General features: G+C 47.4%; 1 pseudogene; it reads right to left on the minus strand.

The window, feature by feature from the left end:
* Window positions 1–8,032: 8,032 nt before the first annotated feature.
* Window positions 8,033–8,185, minus strand: Gm24695 (annotated as a pseudogene).
* Window positions 8,186–18,435: the final 10,250 nt, after the last annotated feature.

An 18,435-nucleotide genomic window follows, 5' to 3' on the forward strand; every position in this document is an offset into this window, starting at 1 on the left:
CTTGTGATACAGGCCTTGTGCACACTAGGCAACCGATCTACAACTAGACTCTATCTTCTCACTCCTTCCCCCACCCCTTTATTTCCAGAAAGGATCTCACAAAGTTGTGCAGACTGGCCTTAAACTAACAAGGTAGCATATGGCTATACACTCAGGTGCTCTCATGACACCACACACATACACACATACACACACACACACACACACACACAGTCTTCAGATGTCACCTTCTCAATGAGCTCTGCTTAAAATTGTAACCTCCTCCAGCAGCACTCCCATAACCCTGTAACATTCTACCCCATAATATTTCCCAGCTGCCTACCTATAATATCAGTAACCTATCATGGTTAGTTTTAATGTAGGATGCTTCATGCATATTATATTTAGACAGTCTCTCTTGCCTCCAGTGCATAGTGGATAATGAACAGTGAGGCAGGAATGTTTCTACTCCACAGAGAGTTAGCACCAGACTGTGGCAGTCACAGTGTGAATAAATTAATAACTAGTTGAGTTAATGAAATGCTGGAAAATGGACAATCTAAATCTCAGCCTTTCAAGAATCTCTCCTGTCCCACATCTTTATGAGAAAAAAAAATGATGTGAAAGAATAAAGGATCCCTAGCACATTGCATGGAAGCCATAGTCAGAGCCTAGCACACTGCATGGAAGCCATAGTCAGAGTCTAGCACACTGCATGGAAGCCATAGTCAGAGCCTAGCACACTGCATGGAAGTCATAGTCAGAGCCTAGCACACTGCATGGAAGCCATAGTCAGAGCCTAGCACACTGCATGGAAGCCATAGTCAGAGCCTAGCACACTGCATGGAAGCCATAGTCAGAGCCTAGCACACTGCATGGAAGCCATAGTCAGAGCCTAGCACACTGCAGAGAAGCCATAGTCAGAGCCTAGCACACTGCATGGAAGCCATAGTCAGAGCCTAGCACACTGCATGGAAGCCATAGTCAGAGCCTAGCACACTGCATGGAAGCCATAGTCAGAGCCTAGCACACTGCATGGAAGCCATAGTCAGAGCCTAGCACACTGCATGGAAGCCATAGTCAGAGCCTAGCACACTGCATGGAAGCCATAGTCAGAGCCTAGCGCACTGCATGGAAGCCATAGTCAGAGTCTAGAGCACTGCATGGAAGCCATAGTCAGAGCCTAGCACACTGCATGGAAGCCATAGTCAGAGTCTAGAGCACTGCATGGAAGCCATAGTCAGAGCCTAGCACACTGCATGGAAGCCATAGTCAGAGCCTAGCACACTGCATGGAAACCACAGTCAGAGCTTAGCACACTGCATGGAAGCCATAGTCAGAGCCTAGCACACTGCATGCAAGTCATAGTCAGAGCCTAGCACACTGCATGGAAGCCATAGTCAGAGCCTAGCACACTGCAGAGAAGCCATAGTCAGAGCCTAGCACACTGCATGGAAGCCATAGTCAGAGCCTAGCACACTGCATGGAAGCCATAGTCAGAGCCTAGCACACTGCATGGAAGCCATAGTCAGAGCCTAGAGCACTGCATGGAAGCCATAGTCAGAGCCTAGCACACTGCAGAGAAGCCATAGTCAGAGCCTAGCACACTGCATGGAAGCCATAGTCAGAGCCTAGCACACTGCAGAGAAGCCATAGTCAGAGCCTAGCACACTGCAGAGAAGCCATAGTCAGAGCCTAGCACACTGCATGGAAGCCATAGTCAGAGCCTAGCACACTGCATGGAAGCCATAGTCAGAGCCTAGCACACTGTATGCAAGTCATAGTCAGAGCCTAGAGCACTGCATGGAAGCCATAGTCAGAGCCTAGCACACTGCATGCAAGTCATAGTCAGAGCCTAGAGCACTGCATGGAAGCCATAGTCAGAGCCTAGCACACTTCAGAGAAGCCATAGTCAGAGCCTAGCACACTGCATGGAAGCCACAGTCAGAGCCTAGCACACTGCATGGAAGCCACAGTCAGAGCCTAGCACACAGCATGCAAGTCATAGTCAGAGCCTAGAGCACTGTATGGAAGCCATAGTCAGAGCTTAGCACACTGCATGCAAGTCATAGTCAGAGCCTAGCACACTACAGAAAAGTCACAGTCAGAGACTAGAACACTGCATGGAAGCCATAGTCAGAGCTTAGCACACTGCAGGGAAGTCATAGTCAGAGCCTAGCACACTGCATGGAAGCCATAGTCAGAGTCTAGAGCACTGCATGGAAGTCACAGTCAGAGCCTAGCACACTGCATGGAAATCATAGTCAGAGCCTAGCACACTGCATGGAAGCCATCATCAGAGCCCTAGCACACAGCAGAGAAGCCATAGTCAGAGCCTAGCACACTGCATGGAAGCCATAGTCAGAGCTTAGCACACTGCATGGAAGCCATAGTCAGAGCCTAGCACACTGCATGGAAGTCATAGTCAGAGCCTAGAGCACTGCATGGAAGTTCTAGTTAGAGCCCTGGGGATACCGTGATGGTGACCAGGGGCTCAGGCTTGTGATTAGAAGGATCGGGCACAGAGGATTTGTTACTTCCTGTATTTGTCCCCTTGTCACCTACCTGACTTGTGACATACTCTCTTTCATAGCTGACATCACACCATAGCTTCTGCACATGTATGTGTGGATTCCTGACAGAATTCCTCCCTCATTCTAGCTGGGCTGGTAGCTGGGTAGAGGAAGGCCACTGGGCTCATTGTCAGTATCTGACACTAGATGAAGAGTTTGGTCATAGTCTCAGAGCCGAGAGAGTAGAGTGGGCAGTGAGGCTCACGGAGGCTCTCATACCGTACAGAGGCTCCTATATGGAGGCACCCAAAGGAGGCTACAGGGCTTCCCTTCTAGGAAAAGTTTTAGTGATGGGGCTGAAGGGGGCAGGCCTCTTAAGGGAAGAGAACGCAGATACAACGGAGTATGTGGATGAAGAAAGAGTATGAGCCAAGGCTGCTGTATGCTTAGAAGTGGCCAGGCAGCCTCTGGGTTGGTCTTCAGAGACCAGATGTGGAGATGAGCCCGTCTGACTGAACCATTAATACTGTCACCCTGAGTGCGCTTTGTCCCAGATCCTCGGGCAGATTCTAATCCACCACAGGCAGCTTCCAGGTCACCAGCAATGACCACCTGTGTGCTTTCCCTGTGAGCTGGCCTGGTCCGTGGTATCACCCAGGTGTCTAAAGGAGTCCCCAGTGACTTTGATCATTTTCTTTCCCTTCCAAAGAATGTCAAATCCAGAGACTGGGTTTCCAATTCTGAGTCGGAGAGTAGTGACGCCCACCCTCAGAGCTGAGAATCTCCCACCCCACCTCCAGTGTTACGGGAAGCAGGACAAACAGCAGGTTCCAAGAATGTTCCAGAACATCATCTCCCAGACAGCACTGAGTTCTACCGGCCTCTGGGAGGAGCATCGGGAGGCAGAACAGGACCTGTACATTGTCTCTTCTCTCCAGAGGGGAGAAATGGCAGTCATTACCTTGTGCATACATCAACATATGGAAAAGTCTGGGCACCATGTAGAAGGCTGGCACCAGCTTCCTCACCCAGGAGCCAGAGCCACCGAGGCAGAAAACTCTACAATCTCCTCCCGTGCTTTGGCAGAGGCAAGCCGCACAAGTTAAAATAATTACCTGAGAACAACTGTGTATGTTTCTCTCATCTAATTAGGTAATCTGCCCAGGTGTTTAGCACCAAGCACTCGGTGCTTTAATTGGAAAAAGTTAAGGACAGAAACTAATTAGCAGCCATAATCCAAACCAGAAGTCTAATGATATTAACCACAAGTCACCATGGCTATCAGGAGCGTAGCTGTCTTCTCTCACTCTCAAGACAGAGGACAAAGTGTTTTTAAGCTTTTAAATGCCGACCGACAGACATTCAACCACCAACACCAGGCACTTTGAGCCACAGTATCAAGGAAGTGTTAAAACACTGTGAACGCAGGCAGTGCAGAACTATAACTGAACGGCCCATTCATGCCTCTTTCTCCTGTGTGTGTGCATGCTATGTGTGCACCTGTGCTTGTGTGGTATGTGTGGTGTGAGTGTGGTATGTGTGTGTGGTGTGGTGTGTGTGTGTGGTGTGTGTGGTGTGTGATGTGATGTGTATGTGTGTGGTGTGTGTGTGTATGTGTGTATGGTGTGTGGTGTGTGTGGTATGTGTATGTGGTGTGTGTGTGTGTGGTTGGTGTGTGTGTGTGTGTGTGTGTGTGGTAGGTAGTATGTGTGGTGTGTGTGTGTGTGTGTGTATGTGGTGTATATGGTGTATGTGTATGGTATGTGTGTGGTGTGTGTGGTGTGTGTGGTGTATATGGTGTGTGGTGTGGTGTGTGTGATGTGTGTGGTGTGTGTGTGAGGTGTGTGTGGTGTGTGTGGTGTGTATGGTGTGTGGTGTGGTGTGTGTGGTGTGTGTGTGTGTGTGTGTGTCGGGTAGTATGCATGATGTGTGTTTGTGTGGTTGGTTTGTGTGGTGTGGTGTGTGTGTGTGTGGTAGGTAGTATGTGGTGTGTGTGTGTGTGTGTGGTGTGTGTGAGGTGTGTGTGTGTGGTTGTACATGCACATATGCACGAATGGGGAGCTCAGAGGATGACCCTGAGTGTCCTGAGGAGCCTGCCCCTTGCCTTTTAAGGCAAGGTCCCTCGCTGGCCTGGACATTACCAGGTAAGCTGGCCCAGGTGGGCAGAGATCCCCAGGGCTCCTCTCTCCCCTACCTTCCCAGCTTTTGCTTTTTACTGTGGGTTCTGGGGGCCAAGCTCCAGTTCCTTGGGCTTGTGAGGCATACACTTTACCAACTGAGCTGTCTCCCTGTGTCCTCAACACCCCATTTATTTGTTTCTTCATTTATTCATTCATTCATTCACTCGCTCATTCATTTGTTCATTTATTGTGAGTGCATGTTTGTGTATGCCTACACTCCACAGTGCAGAGAACGGTTTCGGGAGTCCACAGTCTCCCTTTTAAGGCAGCGTCTCCCTGCTCTGGGACCCGGGCCCCGGGCCCCAGGCTAGCTGGCCTTCAACGTTTCTGCCCAGTTCTGTTCCTGCCTCATATCGCAGGGTAGAGCTGGGGTCACAGGTGCACCCAATGCTGCTGGGTTTCTACTTGGGATGCAGGGGTGGAACTCAGGTTTACACAGCTGCCACAGTTACCTCAAGGGCCACCTCCCCACCTAGCCACTCCCCTCGCTGTGCTCTGAAGAGAGGATGCTGCTGTGTAGCTCAGTCAGTCTGGTCTTAGACTCACTGTGTATCTCAGGCTGACTTCAAACTCTTGATCCCCCTGCCTCAGCCTCCCAGAGAGGAGCTCCCACACCGGGCTCCAGGCTGGGTGGGAAGCAAGACATGATTAAATACCATCTTAAGTCAGTTCTGTTCTTTCTTCTCTTCTTGGGCAGGACCCACAGGCACCTGACACTCACGAAGAAGCGAACCGGTTTGTACCACCTGAAATGGTCTCTCTCTCTCTCTCTCTCTCTCTCTCTCACACACACACACACACACACACACACACATCCTGAAATGGTCTCTCTCTCTCTCTCTCCCTCTCTCTCTCTCTCTCTCTTTCACACACACACACACACACACACACACACACACATCCGAATTCCAAGATGGCTGCCAAATGGCTGGGTAACAAATCACGTGCCTAGTGTTTTTACCTGAGACTTTTCTGCTTTGGACCTTTGGTTCTAGAACCTTCCATTTCTGTGGCATTTGTTTCAGAAAACTGGGCAGCATGAAAAAACAGGGACAGGCACTGAACACACAGTACTGACCGGGTCTGTTTTGTTATGCATCCCTGTAAAAGGGCATTAGATGATTTTAGCTCTCTGGCAATCTGACATTTTTTAACAACTAATTAGCTGGATGTGAAAGTAGATTCTGGAAAACCAGAATTAGGTTCCAGAGAAAGACAAAAAACGACACTCTCCATCCACGACCAGGAACCCTTCTCTCCCTGGCTCGTTCCGGCTTCGGCAGTGTGGCCTCAAGGTTAGGGCCAACTCCCTTAAACTTGAGCTCCACAACTAAACCATTTTGACCTGTTATTTTGAGCTCCGATTCACCTCGGATTTTCTATTCCTTATCCCCTGCTTTCGCTATTTCTCAACTTCCTCAAAAAAAAAAAAATGTTTAAGCATAACTTCTCAAAAGAAAAAAAATGAACCGTTTGCATAAACCAGTATCAGAAAGAAAAAAAAACTGGAGAAAAATATGTATATTCCCTGCCCTAGAATGTAGAGGGACTCTGCCTCGTGAGGACATACCTGTGTCCCCAGGACTGGGCCCTGAGAGGCTGTGCTTGGAAACAGGAGCAAGTAAATAAACCCTGCGTGTGTGCAGTGCTCCCTGTGTGTGCAGTGCTCCCTGCAGCTGCGTCGAGATGATCTGGTTTGTTTATGCATTTCCCCGTGCTCTTTGTCTGACACTAGGCTTTTGCTAGCTAGCTATCAAACGTTGCTCATGTTTAAGGGTTAAAATAATGGGGTCATTATGGGCCTATTCTGGAGAAACAGGCCAGAGAGACCCACAGCGGACTCGCCGCAGCTGTCGGGAGCCACCGACAGCCCCTGGGGAATTTGCTTATTTCTCTATCACACAATCCCACCTTGATACCAGGGACAAAAACACACCCACTGCATTTGGGCCCTGTGCTAAGAATAATTGTCACCAATATTGATTGGCCCTTGGGGACTCGGCTGAATTTAAAAACTGCAGACTGTGAAATCCCAGCTGGGGGTAGCCTCCCTGAGATCGGGGCTTATTTGTGACATGTTCCTATGTTTAAACTTATCTATGAAAACTGTGAAATTAATAACCTCCCGTTGAGTACAATATGGTTACGCGCCCTGCCGCAGCGCACAGCTATTTTTGTTCTTATTGTTTTCGGGCTGGCTCCAGTCCCCACCCTGGAAACTGAACGCGAAGCCTGAGCGTATTTGTTACCTGGTGTCTTACGTTCCCATGGTTTTCGGAGATGGTAGAAAAGCGATGGGGGGGTGGAGGGGTGTAAGGGGCGGGGGGACACGTTGGTTTTCAAGCTGGTTTGGGCCTTAAGCAATCTCACGGACCGATTTCAGCTGTCAGCTCCATTCTGCCTTCTGAGGTGGTTTCAAGCTTGACTGCTTTCATTTGCACTCAAACCAGAGAGGGAAGAGTGCTAATGTAGGCCTCAAAGTTCACACGTGTTGGAGACAAAAGTTCCAAACGTGTGCTGAGATCAGTCACAGCTGAAAGAGAAATGCTAACCCCACCCAGGCTTAAGTCTCTAGGAAGGGTGTTTTAAAGTCACGCGCGCGCGCGCACACACACACACACACACACACACACACACACGCACGCATGCACGCACGCACGCACGCACGCACGCACGCACGCACGCACACACACACACACACAAATGTGCATTTCTGCTGATGAAGCTTCCAAGGAATCCCGGTTGATTCCCTGGCATGATTAAAAACTGCTTGAGACAAATTTTCAATTCTGTTTCCTGCGCTCCCCGAAGTTCTTTGTGAGGGGCTTTGGCGTCAAGGCCAGGTCCTTTCGAAAGCTCTGTTCTCTTCCTCTCCACTCTGGTTCCCCCTCCCTCATGATAATTTTAAAACCCAAACCAACCTCCCTCCCCCCCCCACCCAAAAAAAAAAGTGGTCTGTTTTTAAAGATGTATAAGAAAAAGAAAAGCTGTAAGGTGGACAGTAACCAGCCCTGTGTTTTGCAGCCTCCAACTTTTATTTTCTCTGGCTTATCTCCATGCCAAAAATCTGCAGTGGAGTGCACAGTTAGGTTTGGTTACAAGAATTGCAACCAGATTTTTTTTTAAATACAGCTGCTTAAAAAAAAAAATGGCAGGCTTCTTCTATCCCTCACATGTAAATCACACACATAATCCCCCTTGTATCTTAAAGGGGAAACTCAGTAAGCAAACAAAACATAATGTCCCCATTAGCATTCACCTTTATATTTTATGCTTAAAGAATTCACTTTCCTGCCCAGCTCTTTCAAGTTCTTCTTCACATCTCTTATGGAGATACTCAATACAGCTGCTTTGGTTTCTTGCTAGTTAGTACTTTGAAAGGAGGAATTATTAATATGATTCCTTACTAGTATCGTTGTTGAGCATTTTACCTTACTGGGAAAAGTTTTCAATTAGCAATAATCGCACCTCGGATAAACCTCATTGGCTAAGGTACTGACACTGCCCAAAGCTAAGCAATTTACTTTATTATTGTCTGGGGTTTCTAAGGCAGTGCATCTGTAAGATAAATATGAATCATAACTAATGAACAAGAGCATATGTAGTCTGGGGTTTCTAAGGCAGTGCATCTGTAAGATAAATATGAATCATAACTAATGAACAAGAGCATATGTAGGACTAAGAAATGCAAGTACAACATACACTGTCATTTGTTTTATTGCCCAGATTTTCAAAATAGTCTTTAAAATGTTGACCCCACAAGTTGAGCAAACGTACTTCTATTGAACCAGAGCAGAGCAGAAAGGCAGCCCCAAAGCCTCTGTCTGAGCTTTGACTGAATTTATGTAGTGACCTAATGTGCCCTCCAAAAGTCTGTCTTGCTTTTTACAGAAAATTAGTCCCAAGAAACAAAGATAAAGTGCGTGGCTAGTTGCCTGGGAATAAAGTTGTCGGTGGCCGGGATGTTTTAGGATGGATGTATTTGAAACTGTTTCATCTTGAGACTTGTTAACAGCACAGCGACTCCAGGTAAAAAGAGTGTGTTCTGTCTTGAAGCTTGCTGAGAAAGTGTATCTCAAGAAAACCCCATCCCCCCAAAAAAATTTTCACATAAAAGATAAAATGGTAACTCGTGGGGTGATGTCTTTGTGAATTGGATGGATTTGCTATGTGCACGTGCACATTGCTATACCTGCAGGATATGTAATTTTTGCCAATTATTCTTTGATAAAGAGAAAAAAATTTTTAAATAATGAAAAATAAACAGTTTCAAAACTAAAATGGGGGTGTGGTGGTTTGTGTGTGTGTTGTTTGCTTAGGGGTGTGGTAGGATGCTGTTGTTGTTGTTGTTGTTGATTAGTTTTGTGGTTTTGGCAAGATCTCTCTGTAAATCAGGCTGCCCTGGAGCTCACTGCATAGCCTAGGTTAGCATGGAAGTCAGGGTGTCCCTTTGACAAGGCGACTCGAGTGCTGGGATTACAGCTGTGAGGCACACCCCAGGCCAGAGAAGAACTGTCTGACGCTATGAACACAGTGTTGACTCGTATTTTTTTTCTGCAGAAGTTATTTTCTTACCCTAAAGAAAAAAAAATGGGTCACACTTTTGCTGCAGGGACAACAGGCTGGTGACCTCCACTGCCACCAGTGCCACAGAAGGAGGTCCCCAGATGTCAAAGAGGACACTGGATCCCTAAAGCCAGCTGAAACAGCCTCCCATTGGGGCACCTTGTTTGCAGTCACCTCTTGCTTTAGGTACCACTGGTGTTTGTAGTGTGCCATTGCGGGGGGGGGGGGGGGGGACGGCGTTTGCGGTGACCTCAGTAACATGCAGTGAGTTAAAGCCAGAGTCGCTGAGGGGAGCTAGGGCCGGAACTGGAGGCAGGGATCTGGAGCGGGAGCTGATGCAGAGGCCGTGGAGGGTGCTGCTTGCTGGCTTGCTTCCTGTCGCTTTCTTAGCCTGCTTTCCTATAGAACCCAGGACCGCCTGCATAGGGCTACAGCACCCACAATGAGCTGTGCCCTCCCACATTGATCACTAGTTAAGAAAATACCCCACAGACTCATTCATAGGTCCATGTGGCAGAGGTGTTGTCTGAGGTGCCCTCTTCCCAGTTGACTCCAGCTGGTGTCAAGCTGACCAAAACCTAACAAGTACGTCGGAGTAAATACCCCATAAAAGAGGTGGAGCTCAGATTCTGCTCATGTCTATACAGTTGTACTGTCAGTTCCTAGTGGGGTTCACTGTGTGAATAGCAGAGGTCTCAGGGCCTTAGGGCCATTTCTATCACCAGGCCTGCTACCTGGGGGCCCCTTCCAAAGCCCGTATGCTACCTTATGTGTGAGTAGTTACACAGAGATTTTAACTATTTTGACTTGACCTACACTTTAAGGACAACAATATAGTGTTTCATACCATCCATAGTGGTGACTTTTCCCTCGTTCAAATGTGTGAAAATATATAGATTACCCATTTAATCACAAATATATTAAAATTCTAATAAGTGTGGCTTGAACCTGGCTTGTAATTGAGACTTAGAGGCAAGAAGTTCAACAACTTAATTATTTTGAAATATCACCAGTGTGTCAGATGATCCACTCTGTTTCCAAGTTGTTTGGTTGGTGTGTGTGTGTGTGAGAGAGAGAGAGAGATCGACAGAGAGACAGACAGAGACAGAGAGAGAGAGAGAGAGAGAGAGAGAGAGAGAGAGAGAGAGAGAGAGAGAGAATTTAGGATCAGAATAAACTGTCACGGTAGGGAAATTTTATGTGTGCAGAAAATGTATGCACCAGGACTCCTATGTCTAGCTTTGCCTCTGCTGGGAACCTGTCGTATGACTTTGTGCAAGGGTGTTTCATTTGTGCCTTTTAATCTCTGTGTCTCGCTCCGCTCCACCATCACCTGTTGCAGACACAACAAGTCAACATCCTCCCGGCAGGTTTTCTGGCTTCCACCCTTTTCCTTGAGAAATGGCGCCACCTTCTGGCTATAGAGGTCATAACATCTGCCCATGGAAAAATCTAACATCGCAGTAGCTTTTGTCTACATGACACAAGACAACCATTGAGAAGAGGGAACCCCAACTGAGGAATTGTTTGCATCATACTGGTCTGCAGACAAGTCTATAGGAACATTTCTAAAACTTTAATCGATAACTGATATGGGAGGGTCAAGTGAGTGATAGCTGACCACCCCTGGGCTGGTGGTCCTGGGTTGTGTAAGAAAGCAGACTGAGCAAGCCAGTAAGCTCCACCATGGCTTATGCCATGTTCCTGACCCCAGCTTCATCCCTGCCTCGAGCATCTGCCTTGGGAACCCCCGATGATGGGGTGTATCCTATAAACCAAATAAACATTCCCTCACCAAGTTACTTCTGCTGGCGCTGTTAATTATGGCCACAGAACCAGTCCAAAGCTACACAAAATTGTTTTATTAAAATATTACAGCATTCCTTGGGAGTGACTTTCCACGCTTTACAATAATAGAAACCTGGCACACAGGCCCAGACTGAGTAGAGCTGACTCAAGCTTGCACACGCCTCCTGTAGATAGATGTCCCTCCTCCACAGACAGGACAGGAGCAGCCAAAACGGCCAGGGCTTTGCTCTGAAGTAAGATCTACGCACTGAAAACAGCCTTATCTTTGCCAGCCATGCTCAGCAGCCACACCCTGAGTCACTGGCTAATGCTGTATGATGTAAGGGTTTGTAACTAGGTGCCGCTGAAATGGAGGGATGACTCCTTCTGCACAGAGAACACATATAACTCCCCCTTCAATGATACCCCAAACTCATAGACCTGGTTGGTTAGGAAAGGAAGCACATGGGCTCCGTGGGGGAAATGACATCGTTTCCCGCTCATCAGTGAGGAAAGAAGGCAGCAAGCATCTCTTGTCCGTGTTGGAGGGGCTTAGGAGGTCTGTTTCACATTCATGACCACACACACTTAGGTAACCTGGGAAAGAAATGGGGGCTTCTGTTCTTTGATTCCTCCATTCCATTTTACATAATTCTGGAACGTAAATAACACACACATACACATGCACACGCACGCATGCATGCACGCACATATGAAGAAAGCATGGTGCTGGACCCAGCATGCTGCTGTAGCAACCTGCCAAGCAAGACGTGCTCACTGCTGCGATAACAGCAAGCCTCTAATGTGGGAGCCAACTACTCCCTGAGTGCACTTAAGGCCTGTTTCACAGAATGGAATCCCATGTCTGTTACTGTAATGCTGGCCAGAGGTCCAGGGCTAGAGAGGTCATAGAGTGGAGCCTAGTATTGTTATTTTACTAAATGTTCATATTGTAAGATCACCTTCTGAATATTTATGTTTATAGCCATACACTCGATAATGCTCTCCACCTTGGTCAGAGAAACTTCTTTTTGCAGCAGCAGTCAATGGAGAAATGCAGGATGGCTCCAAGTACTGAGAATAATCAACTGGGTGTTTAGCCTTAAATGAGATCCTTAGACCCACACCCCCTACACACACCAGGGTTCGGGGAACATCTCAAAAGAGAAGCTAGAAAGACCGCAAGAGCTGGAGGTGGAGGAGAAGAACTGTGAAATGCTGTCATCTAGCCCTGGCACGGCTGTCAGACTCATGAACTCGTAGCAGCTGCAGGTGCCTGTTACAGGACCTGTGTAAGAGCAAGACAGCCACAATTCCAGCACAGGTGGGTGTCATGGATACAGTTTCTATTGCAGCGATGAAACAGTGTGACCCAGGGGACTTAAGGAGGGAAGGTTTGCCTGGCTGAACTATCCCATTGAACATATGCTTTAGTGTAAACATATAGGGGGGGGGGGCTAATTTTATATCAGCTTGAGAGTAATTTTGTAGGAGGAAACCTCAACTGAGAAAAGGTCCCCACCAGATTGACCTGGAGGCAAGCCTGTGGTGCATCTTCTTGGTTGATGATAGATGTGAGTGGTTCAGGGGCAGTGCCACGCCAGACCAGTCATCCTATAACATATAAGAAAGCAGGCTGAACAAGCTACAAGGAGCAAGCCAGTAAGCAGCACCCACCATGGCCTCCACACCAGCTCCTGCCTTGTGTGAGATCCTGTCTTGACTTTGCTTAGGAATGGACTGTAATGTGGAACTGAAAGCTAAAACAAACCCTGTCTCCCCAGGTTGCTGTTCTTCATGGTTTTATTACAGCAATAGAAACCCTGAGGGGTGTGTGTGTGTGTGTGTGTGTGTGTGTGTGTGTGTGTGTCTTTATATATGTATGTATGTATATATGTGTGTGTATATATACGCGCACACATACATACATATACATATATATTCATTCTACACACATAAAACAGGGACTTCATAAATTTAGAGTGTAGACACATCAGAGACAATAGCTAAGTTATTCTGGGACAAAGCTCTCTCAGAGAGACTGCTCACAATGGGGAAGTGCTGGAGACCTTTGTAGAGACAGGAAAAGACCAGCTTGAACAAGGCTCCAGGATGACTTGACTCTTTGAGGAAGGAGAAGTTAAGATATTACATGTGAACCACAAGTCAGGTGCCAGAGGACAAAAATAATAACGTTGCATAAGCCCCGAGATGAGGCTCTGTGCATTAAGTGTTTGCCTGGCAAGTGTGAACCTTGCCTTCAATCCCCAGCTCCACACAGACCAAGAGTGGCGGGTGGCACACTGCTGCAATCCCAGCACTCAGTAGGTGAGTCAGGAGGATCCGAAGTTTAAGGCCAGTTTGGCTACATAGATACCTGCAGGCCATTCCAGGCTACATGGGACATGTCTCAAAATGATGGTGCTGGTGGCAATTATGACAACACCGTGACGATATATTGCATGGAGTGATCAATGTCTGAATTGCAAGCATTTTTATACTCACAGAGAAACGTTGCTCAAGGCTGGACAATGGCTAAATGGCAGCTAATTCCAGATCTCGGGAAGAAACTTTTCGCCATGGTTAGCCTGTTGTGCACATCATCAGAAGTGGTGTGTCAGCTCTGTGGTCTCTCAGAAGCGGAGACGGAATGAGAAGAAAGAAGGGAAGAGAGACTCCCTGGTCACACCACAGCAACCACCACGGGTAAAACAGAGGAGAAAGCAGAACCATCTACAGGGAACACGGAGAGGGCAGCAGCAAGCCCTCTTCAGAGACGGCGAAGCCGGCCCTGACCACAACGGGAAGTCCCTTCTCAGGCCCAGTAACGGTGGTATTCAGTTTGCATGGCCTGCTGAGAAGCCACCCATGTGTCTCTACACCACTGGCCATTTCTCTTCCTTCTTTCCTTCGCCTCCATCTTGCAGTGTCTAACCTGTAGAGGGCTAGGACAACAGAGCATCGATGTAGTTACTGTCGTACGTAAAATAAGGGCTAAGAAGCTGCGGCCACACACTGAGTGGTTCTGGTGTCAGGATCAAAATCTGCCAAGCACCATTCTCAGTGGGGTGCCCTCAGAAGGGGCTTCCACATTTGAGACCACAGATTCACCCTGCTACACATTTCCTTGAAAGCAGACGAGGTGTTTAACTGGATCTGCCACACCGCCTCCAGTAGAATCTGTGCGACAAGTTACACAGACTGAGGCGATTGACCTCAAAAAAGGGAGGCTTCCTGAAACCGGCTGTGGAACTCTTCTCTGGAGAAAAAAATATTGAGCCATAGTTCTCATGGCAATATCTCTGTTTTATTTTCTCTTATTCCTTCTCTTATTTACATGTTCCTGGTAGCCTAGGCTAAGATCTTAAGCGAGAATAGTGGGTAAGAAACCATCCCTAGAGATGGGGTCACTAACATTACCTTATCCCCAGGGAAACCAACACTTTACTTTCAAAATCATTTACAAAGCTATTACAATAGATAAAAACTTTCCCAACAGCCAGGCGTGATGGCACACACCTTCAATCCCAGCACTCAGGAGGCAGAGGCAGGCAGATTTCTGAGTTCGAGGCCAGCCTGGTCTACAAAGTGAGTTCCAGGACAGCCAGGGCTATACAGAGAAACCCTGTCTCGAAAAAGCAAAAACAAAAACAAAAAACCTTTCCCAACAATAAAATTTCATATGGCTACACGTGTGTCATCGGAGGTGGATTTTGGTATATGGTAAAGAAAGCCTTAATTAGAAAGAATTAAAATAGTTGATTTATAAGAAAATCGGGCACTAGATGTTAAATAATAATTGACCATGGGGCTGGAGAGTTAGTTCAGTGGTTAAGAGCACTGACTGTTAAAGATTTATTAACCTGCTCCTGGAAATATGCCACTAGCCTTGGACGACAGTCCCCACTGAATACATCCTTTTAGAATTGTTATATTTTGATGATTTATAATGATGTTACCTGTTCTGTTTGTGATTCACTGAATACATAGTTTCAAAGTTGTAATGCTTGGATAATTTTTGTGCTTTACTGTGCCAAATGATTTTTGTTGGTATCTGTGATTGTCTCACTGGATATAGTTTCTAAGAGATGTAATGTTTGGTTTTTTTAATGTATAAAACCCCCTGCTTGAGAGCTGCAGAATACACAGATTCAAACTGCCTCTGTGTTTGTTTCTGTTTGTCACCACCAAATCCTTACCCACCTAGCTTCAAGGACCCTCATTCCAGGGACCCCCCGTACCCGACTGGGGTGGTCCGTGGATTGAAAACCTCCAGCATCCTTTCAGTCCATTAAGACCTTGCATAGTCAGAGTCATCACTCTGTTTGGATGTAGCACATAGTAGGTGCGCAAGGAAAAGTGTAGTTGAGAAAGGTCTGTGAGCTCTAGCCCCACTGTCACATCCCTCACGTGGCATGACGACCTTCTCAAATTCATGTTCAGTGTGACAGCTGTGGAGTTAATGAGAGCTGCAGATCAGCAGCCGGGACGTGCCAAGGTGCTGCCTGGACAGACAGAGTCCTAGAGGCTGTGGCTGGACAGACTAACTCAAGGACAGACAGAGTCCTGGAGGCTGAGGCTGGACAGACTAACTACTGGACAGACAGTGGGGGTTGAGGCTGGCCAGACTTACTCCTGGACAGACAGCTCTGGAGGCCAAGGCTGGATAAGCTAACCCCTCATTGCTTGAGTCAGATTTCTCTTGTGTATCCAGGAAAGGGCATTCTCTGCCCTTTGTGCCATGTCTGACACAGGCTGAAAGACAGAAAGCGGCTCTGTAGAGGTTGTTGGGACAGCTGAATGACTTGAACATCTGAAATCCAGCTGTGAGCGGTTCCCTTCCATCACTATTAACTTTTTTAAAAAAGATAAATAAAAAAATGAAAGCCAGAAGGGTGTGAGAGGTTAGCCGAGCACTCGCCATGTTTTCCGTTTTCACCATAAGGCTTTGGAAAATAAACGGCTCGGTTGCCGCTGCTCCCACAAACAGCAGGAAGCTGAGGTCGGAGGAAAGCTTAGCCTTTTATGTGAAATGCTCTAGAGTTTGGCTCCCAGTTTTGTCTCTGACCTTGATGATGGACCCTGACCTTCAGGGGCTCAGGGAGAGTTGGTGATGATAAGCCACAGCCAGACAGCATTTTCTGCTTGGAAAACCCGGCGCTTACAGACTATCCCTTGGAGCAACAGACAAGGTGAAAGTCTGTAGTTTTACAAGAAGGTATTAGGAGAGTGGTTATTTGTTTGTTTGAGGGAGGCTGTGGGTACACGAGCTTGGAGGTCAGAGGTCAGCGTCAGGTGGCTTCCCTCAACCCCTCTTCATGCCTCTGAGACAGGGTCTTGTGCTGAATCTAGAACTCAGGCATTTGGTTAGACTGCCCAGCCCGTGAGCTCCAGGGATCTGCCTGCCCTGCATGCCTGCACTGGGACACACATGTGTACAGCTTCCCCAGGGACGCTGGGGCTTTGAACTCTGGTCCTCACACTCCTACAGAGAGTGTTTCACACTGCCCATCTCCCCAGCCCAGACATAATTTCTTTTCAAATATTTTCTGTCTGTGATTTGTTAAATTTGTATCAATTGAGAACCCAGAGGAAGAGGAGAAATCATATTTTAACACCTGATTGAAGATGAATATGTTGTTGAGCCCAGTGGTGAGAGAGAGAGAGAGAGAGAGAGAGAGAGAGAGAGAGAGAGAGAGAGAGAGAGAGAGAGAGAGAGAGAGAGAGAGAGAGAGAGAGAGAGAGAGAGAGAGAGAGAGAGAGAGAGAGAGAGAGAGAGAGAGAGAGAGAGAGAGAGAGAGAGAGAGAGAGAGAGAGAGAGAGAGAGAGAGAGAGAGAGAGAGAGAGAGAGAGAGAGAGAGAGAGAGAGAGAGAGAGAGAGAGAGAGAGAGAGAGAGAGAGAGAGAGTTCTGTAGAGAACATCTAAATGCAGCCCCCTCCCCATTCTCCACAGTTGTCACATGAATTTCATTCGTTTTGAGTCAGTACCATAAATAACCAGCAGAGGGCACTGTTCCCTAATAGAAAAGGAGCTACGAAGACGTCCACAGAATGATTTTCCTAGGGCTGCCTTAACAAAGATCCCCAGGCTGGATGGCTCGCACAATAAAAATACTCTTGTTCACAATCTGGGACTGAAACTCTAGAATTAATGAATGCACAGGGCTGGTTTCTTAACCTAAGGCCTCTCATTGGCTAGTGGCTCAAGTCTTCCCGCAACTTCACAGGGTTTTTCTTCTGTGTCCTGACCCGGAGTGACCGCTCTGTGGTTACAAGTCTTGGTTCAATTCCCAGCATCTACACAGGGGATAAACATTCGTAGCTCTGGTTCTAGAGGACCCAACGCCCTCTTTCAGCCTCCGTGGGGCCCAAGCATGGTCATGGTACGCGTATACGGGCAAAACACACGTGCACATACCATCAAAATAAACAATTTTATTTAAGAGTCAGATTAATTACAGCCCAAACAAATAACCTCAGTTAACTTCTTTCAAGATTATATATCCAAATAAGTCATATTCTAAGAATGTGGCAGATTGCAACATCGGCAGATGAACGGGGTTCGGGGCACAACTCAACACGTAGAAAGAAACTCTTCTGTTCTCAGTGTGACTGACCTTTTAAAAGACATGGACAGGACAGGACAGGCAGCCCTAAGTCCCAATGGTCTGACATCGCAAGAAACCAAACCTGAGAGACGGTACTGCGGATCTTGTTTTAGACTCTCCCTAGGCTATCAATGTATAGTCTAAGTCTCTCTCCACACTACTGGCCCACAGCTCCCAGTGAGCCCGGTGGTCAAGACGGGAGCTGCTGACTACAAGCAAGGCTGGGGTGTCCAATAGGTTAGCCACAACCAACACACTTCCTTTCTGCTTCCTGTATTTTCAATATACAATGAACTTAGCAAAAATACATCTGTGTGTCAAAGCATTTTTGTATTCTGGTTCCTTTTTGTATGGGTGTGTGTGTGTGTGTGTGTGTGTGTGTGTGTGTGTGTGCGCACGCGCACGTGCGCGCGCGCGTGTGTACTGGTATGTGTAGCAACCAGAGGTCAACCTTGTTGGCTTTCTGGGATTTTTGGCAGTTGGCTTCCTGGTTTGTTGATAGAATCTCTCTCTGGCCTGGGGTTCTCTAATTAGCAACACCTGGTTGGGTAACAAGGCCAAGAGATCTGCTCGTCGGCACCCTCACAGAGACAGGGTTACCTCTGCCAAGCCAGCACTAAGGTATCACCCAGACACATTTTTCTAGAATTATATCGCCTACGTGGTTTTGCACCTTGCAATGATTCAATGGTGTACTGGCTTTTTCCTACCAGTATACCGACTTCCATCCCGTGTGCTCAGGGGGATAAGAAGTGAGCTTTGAGCCCCCCTTATGAGACCTTGTGAGATGACCTACCTAAA

Source organism: Mus musculus, chromosome 16 (assembly GCF_000001635.26).
Source record: "Mus musculus strain C57BL/6J chromosome 16, GRCm38.p6 C57BL/6J".
Lineage (NCBI taxonomy): Eukaryota > Metazoa > Chordata > Mammalia > Rodentia > Muridae > Mus > Mus musculus.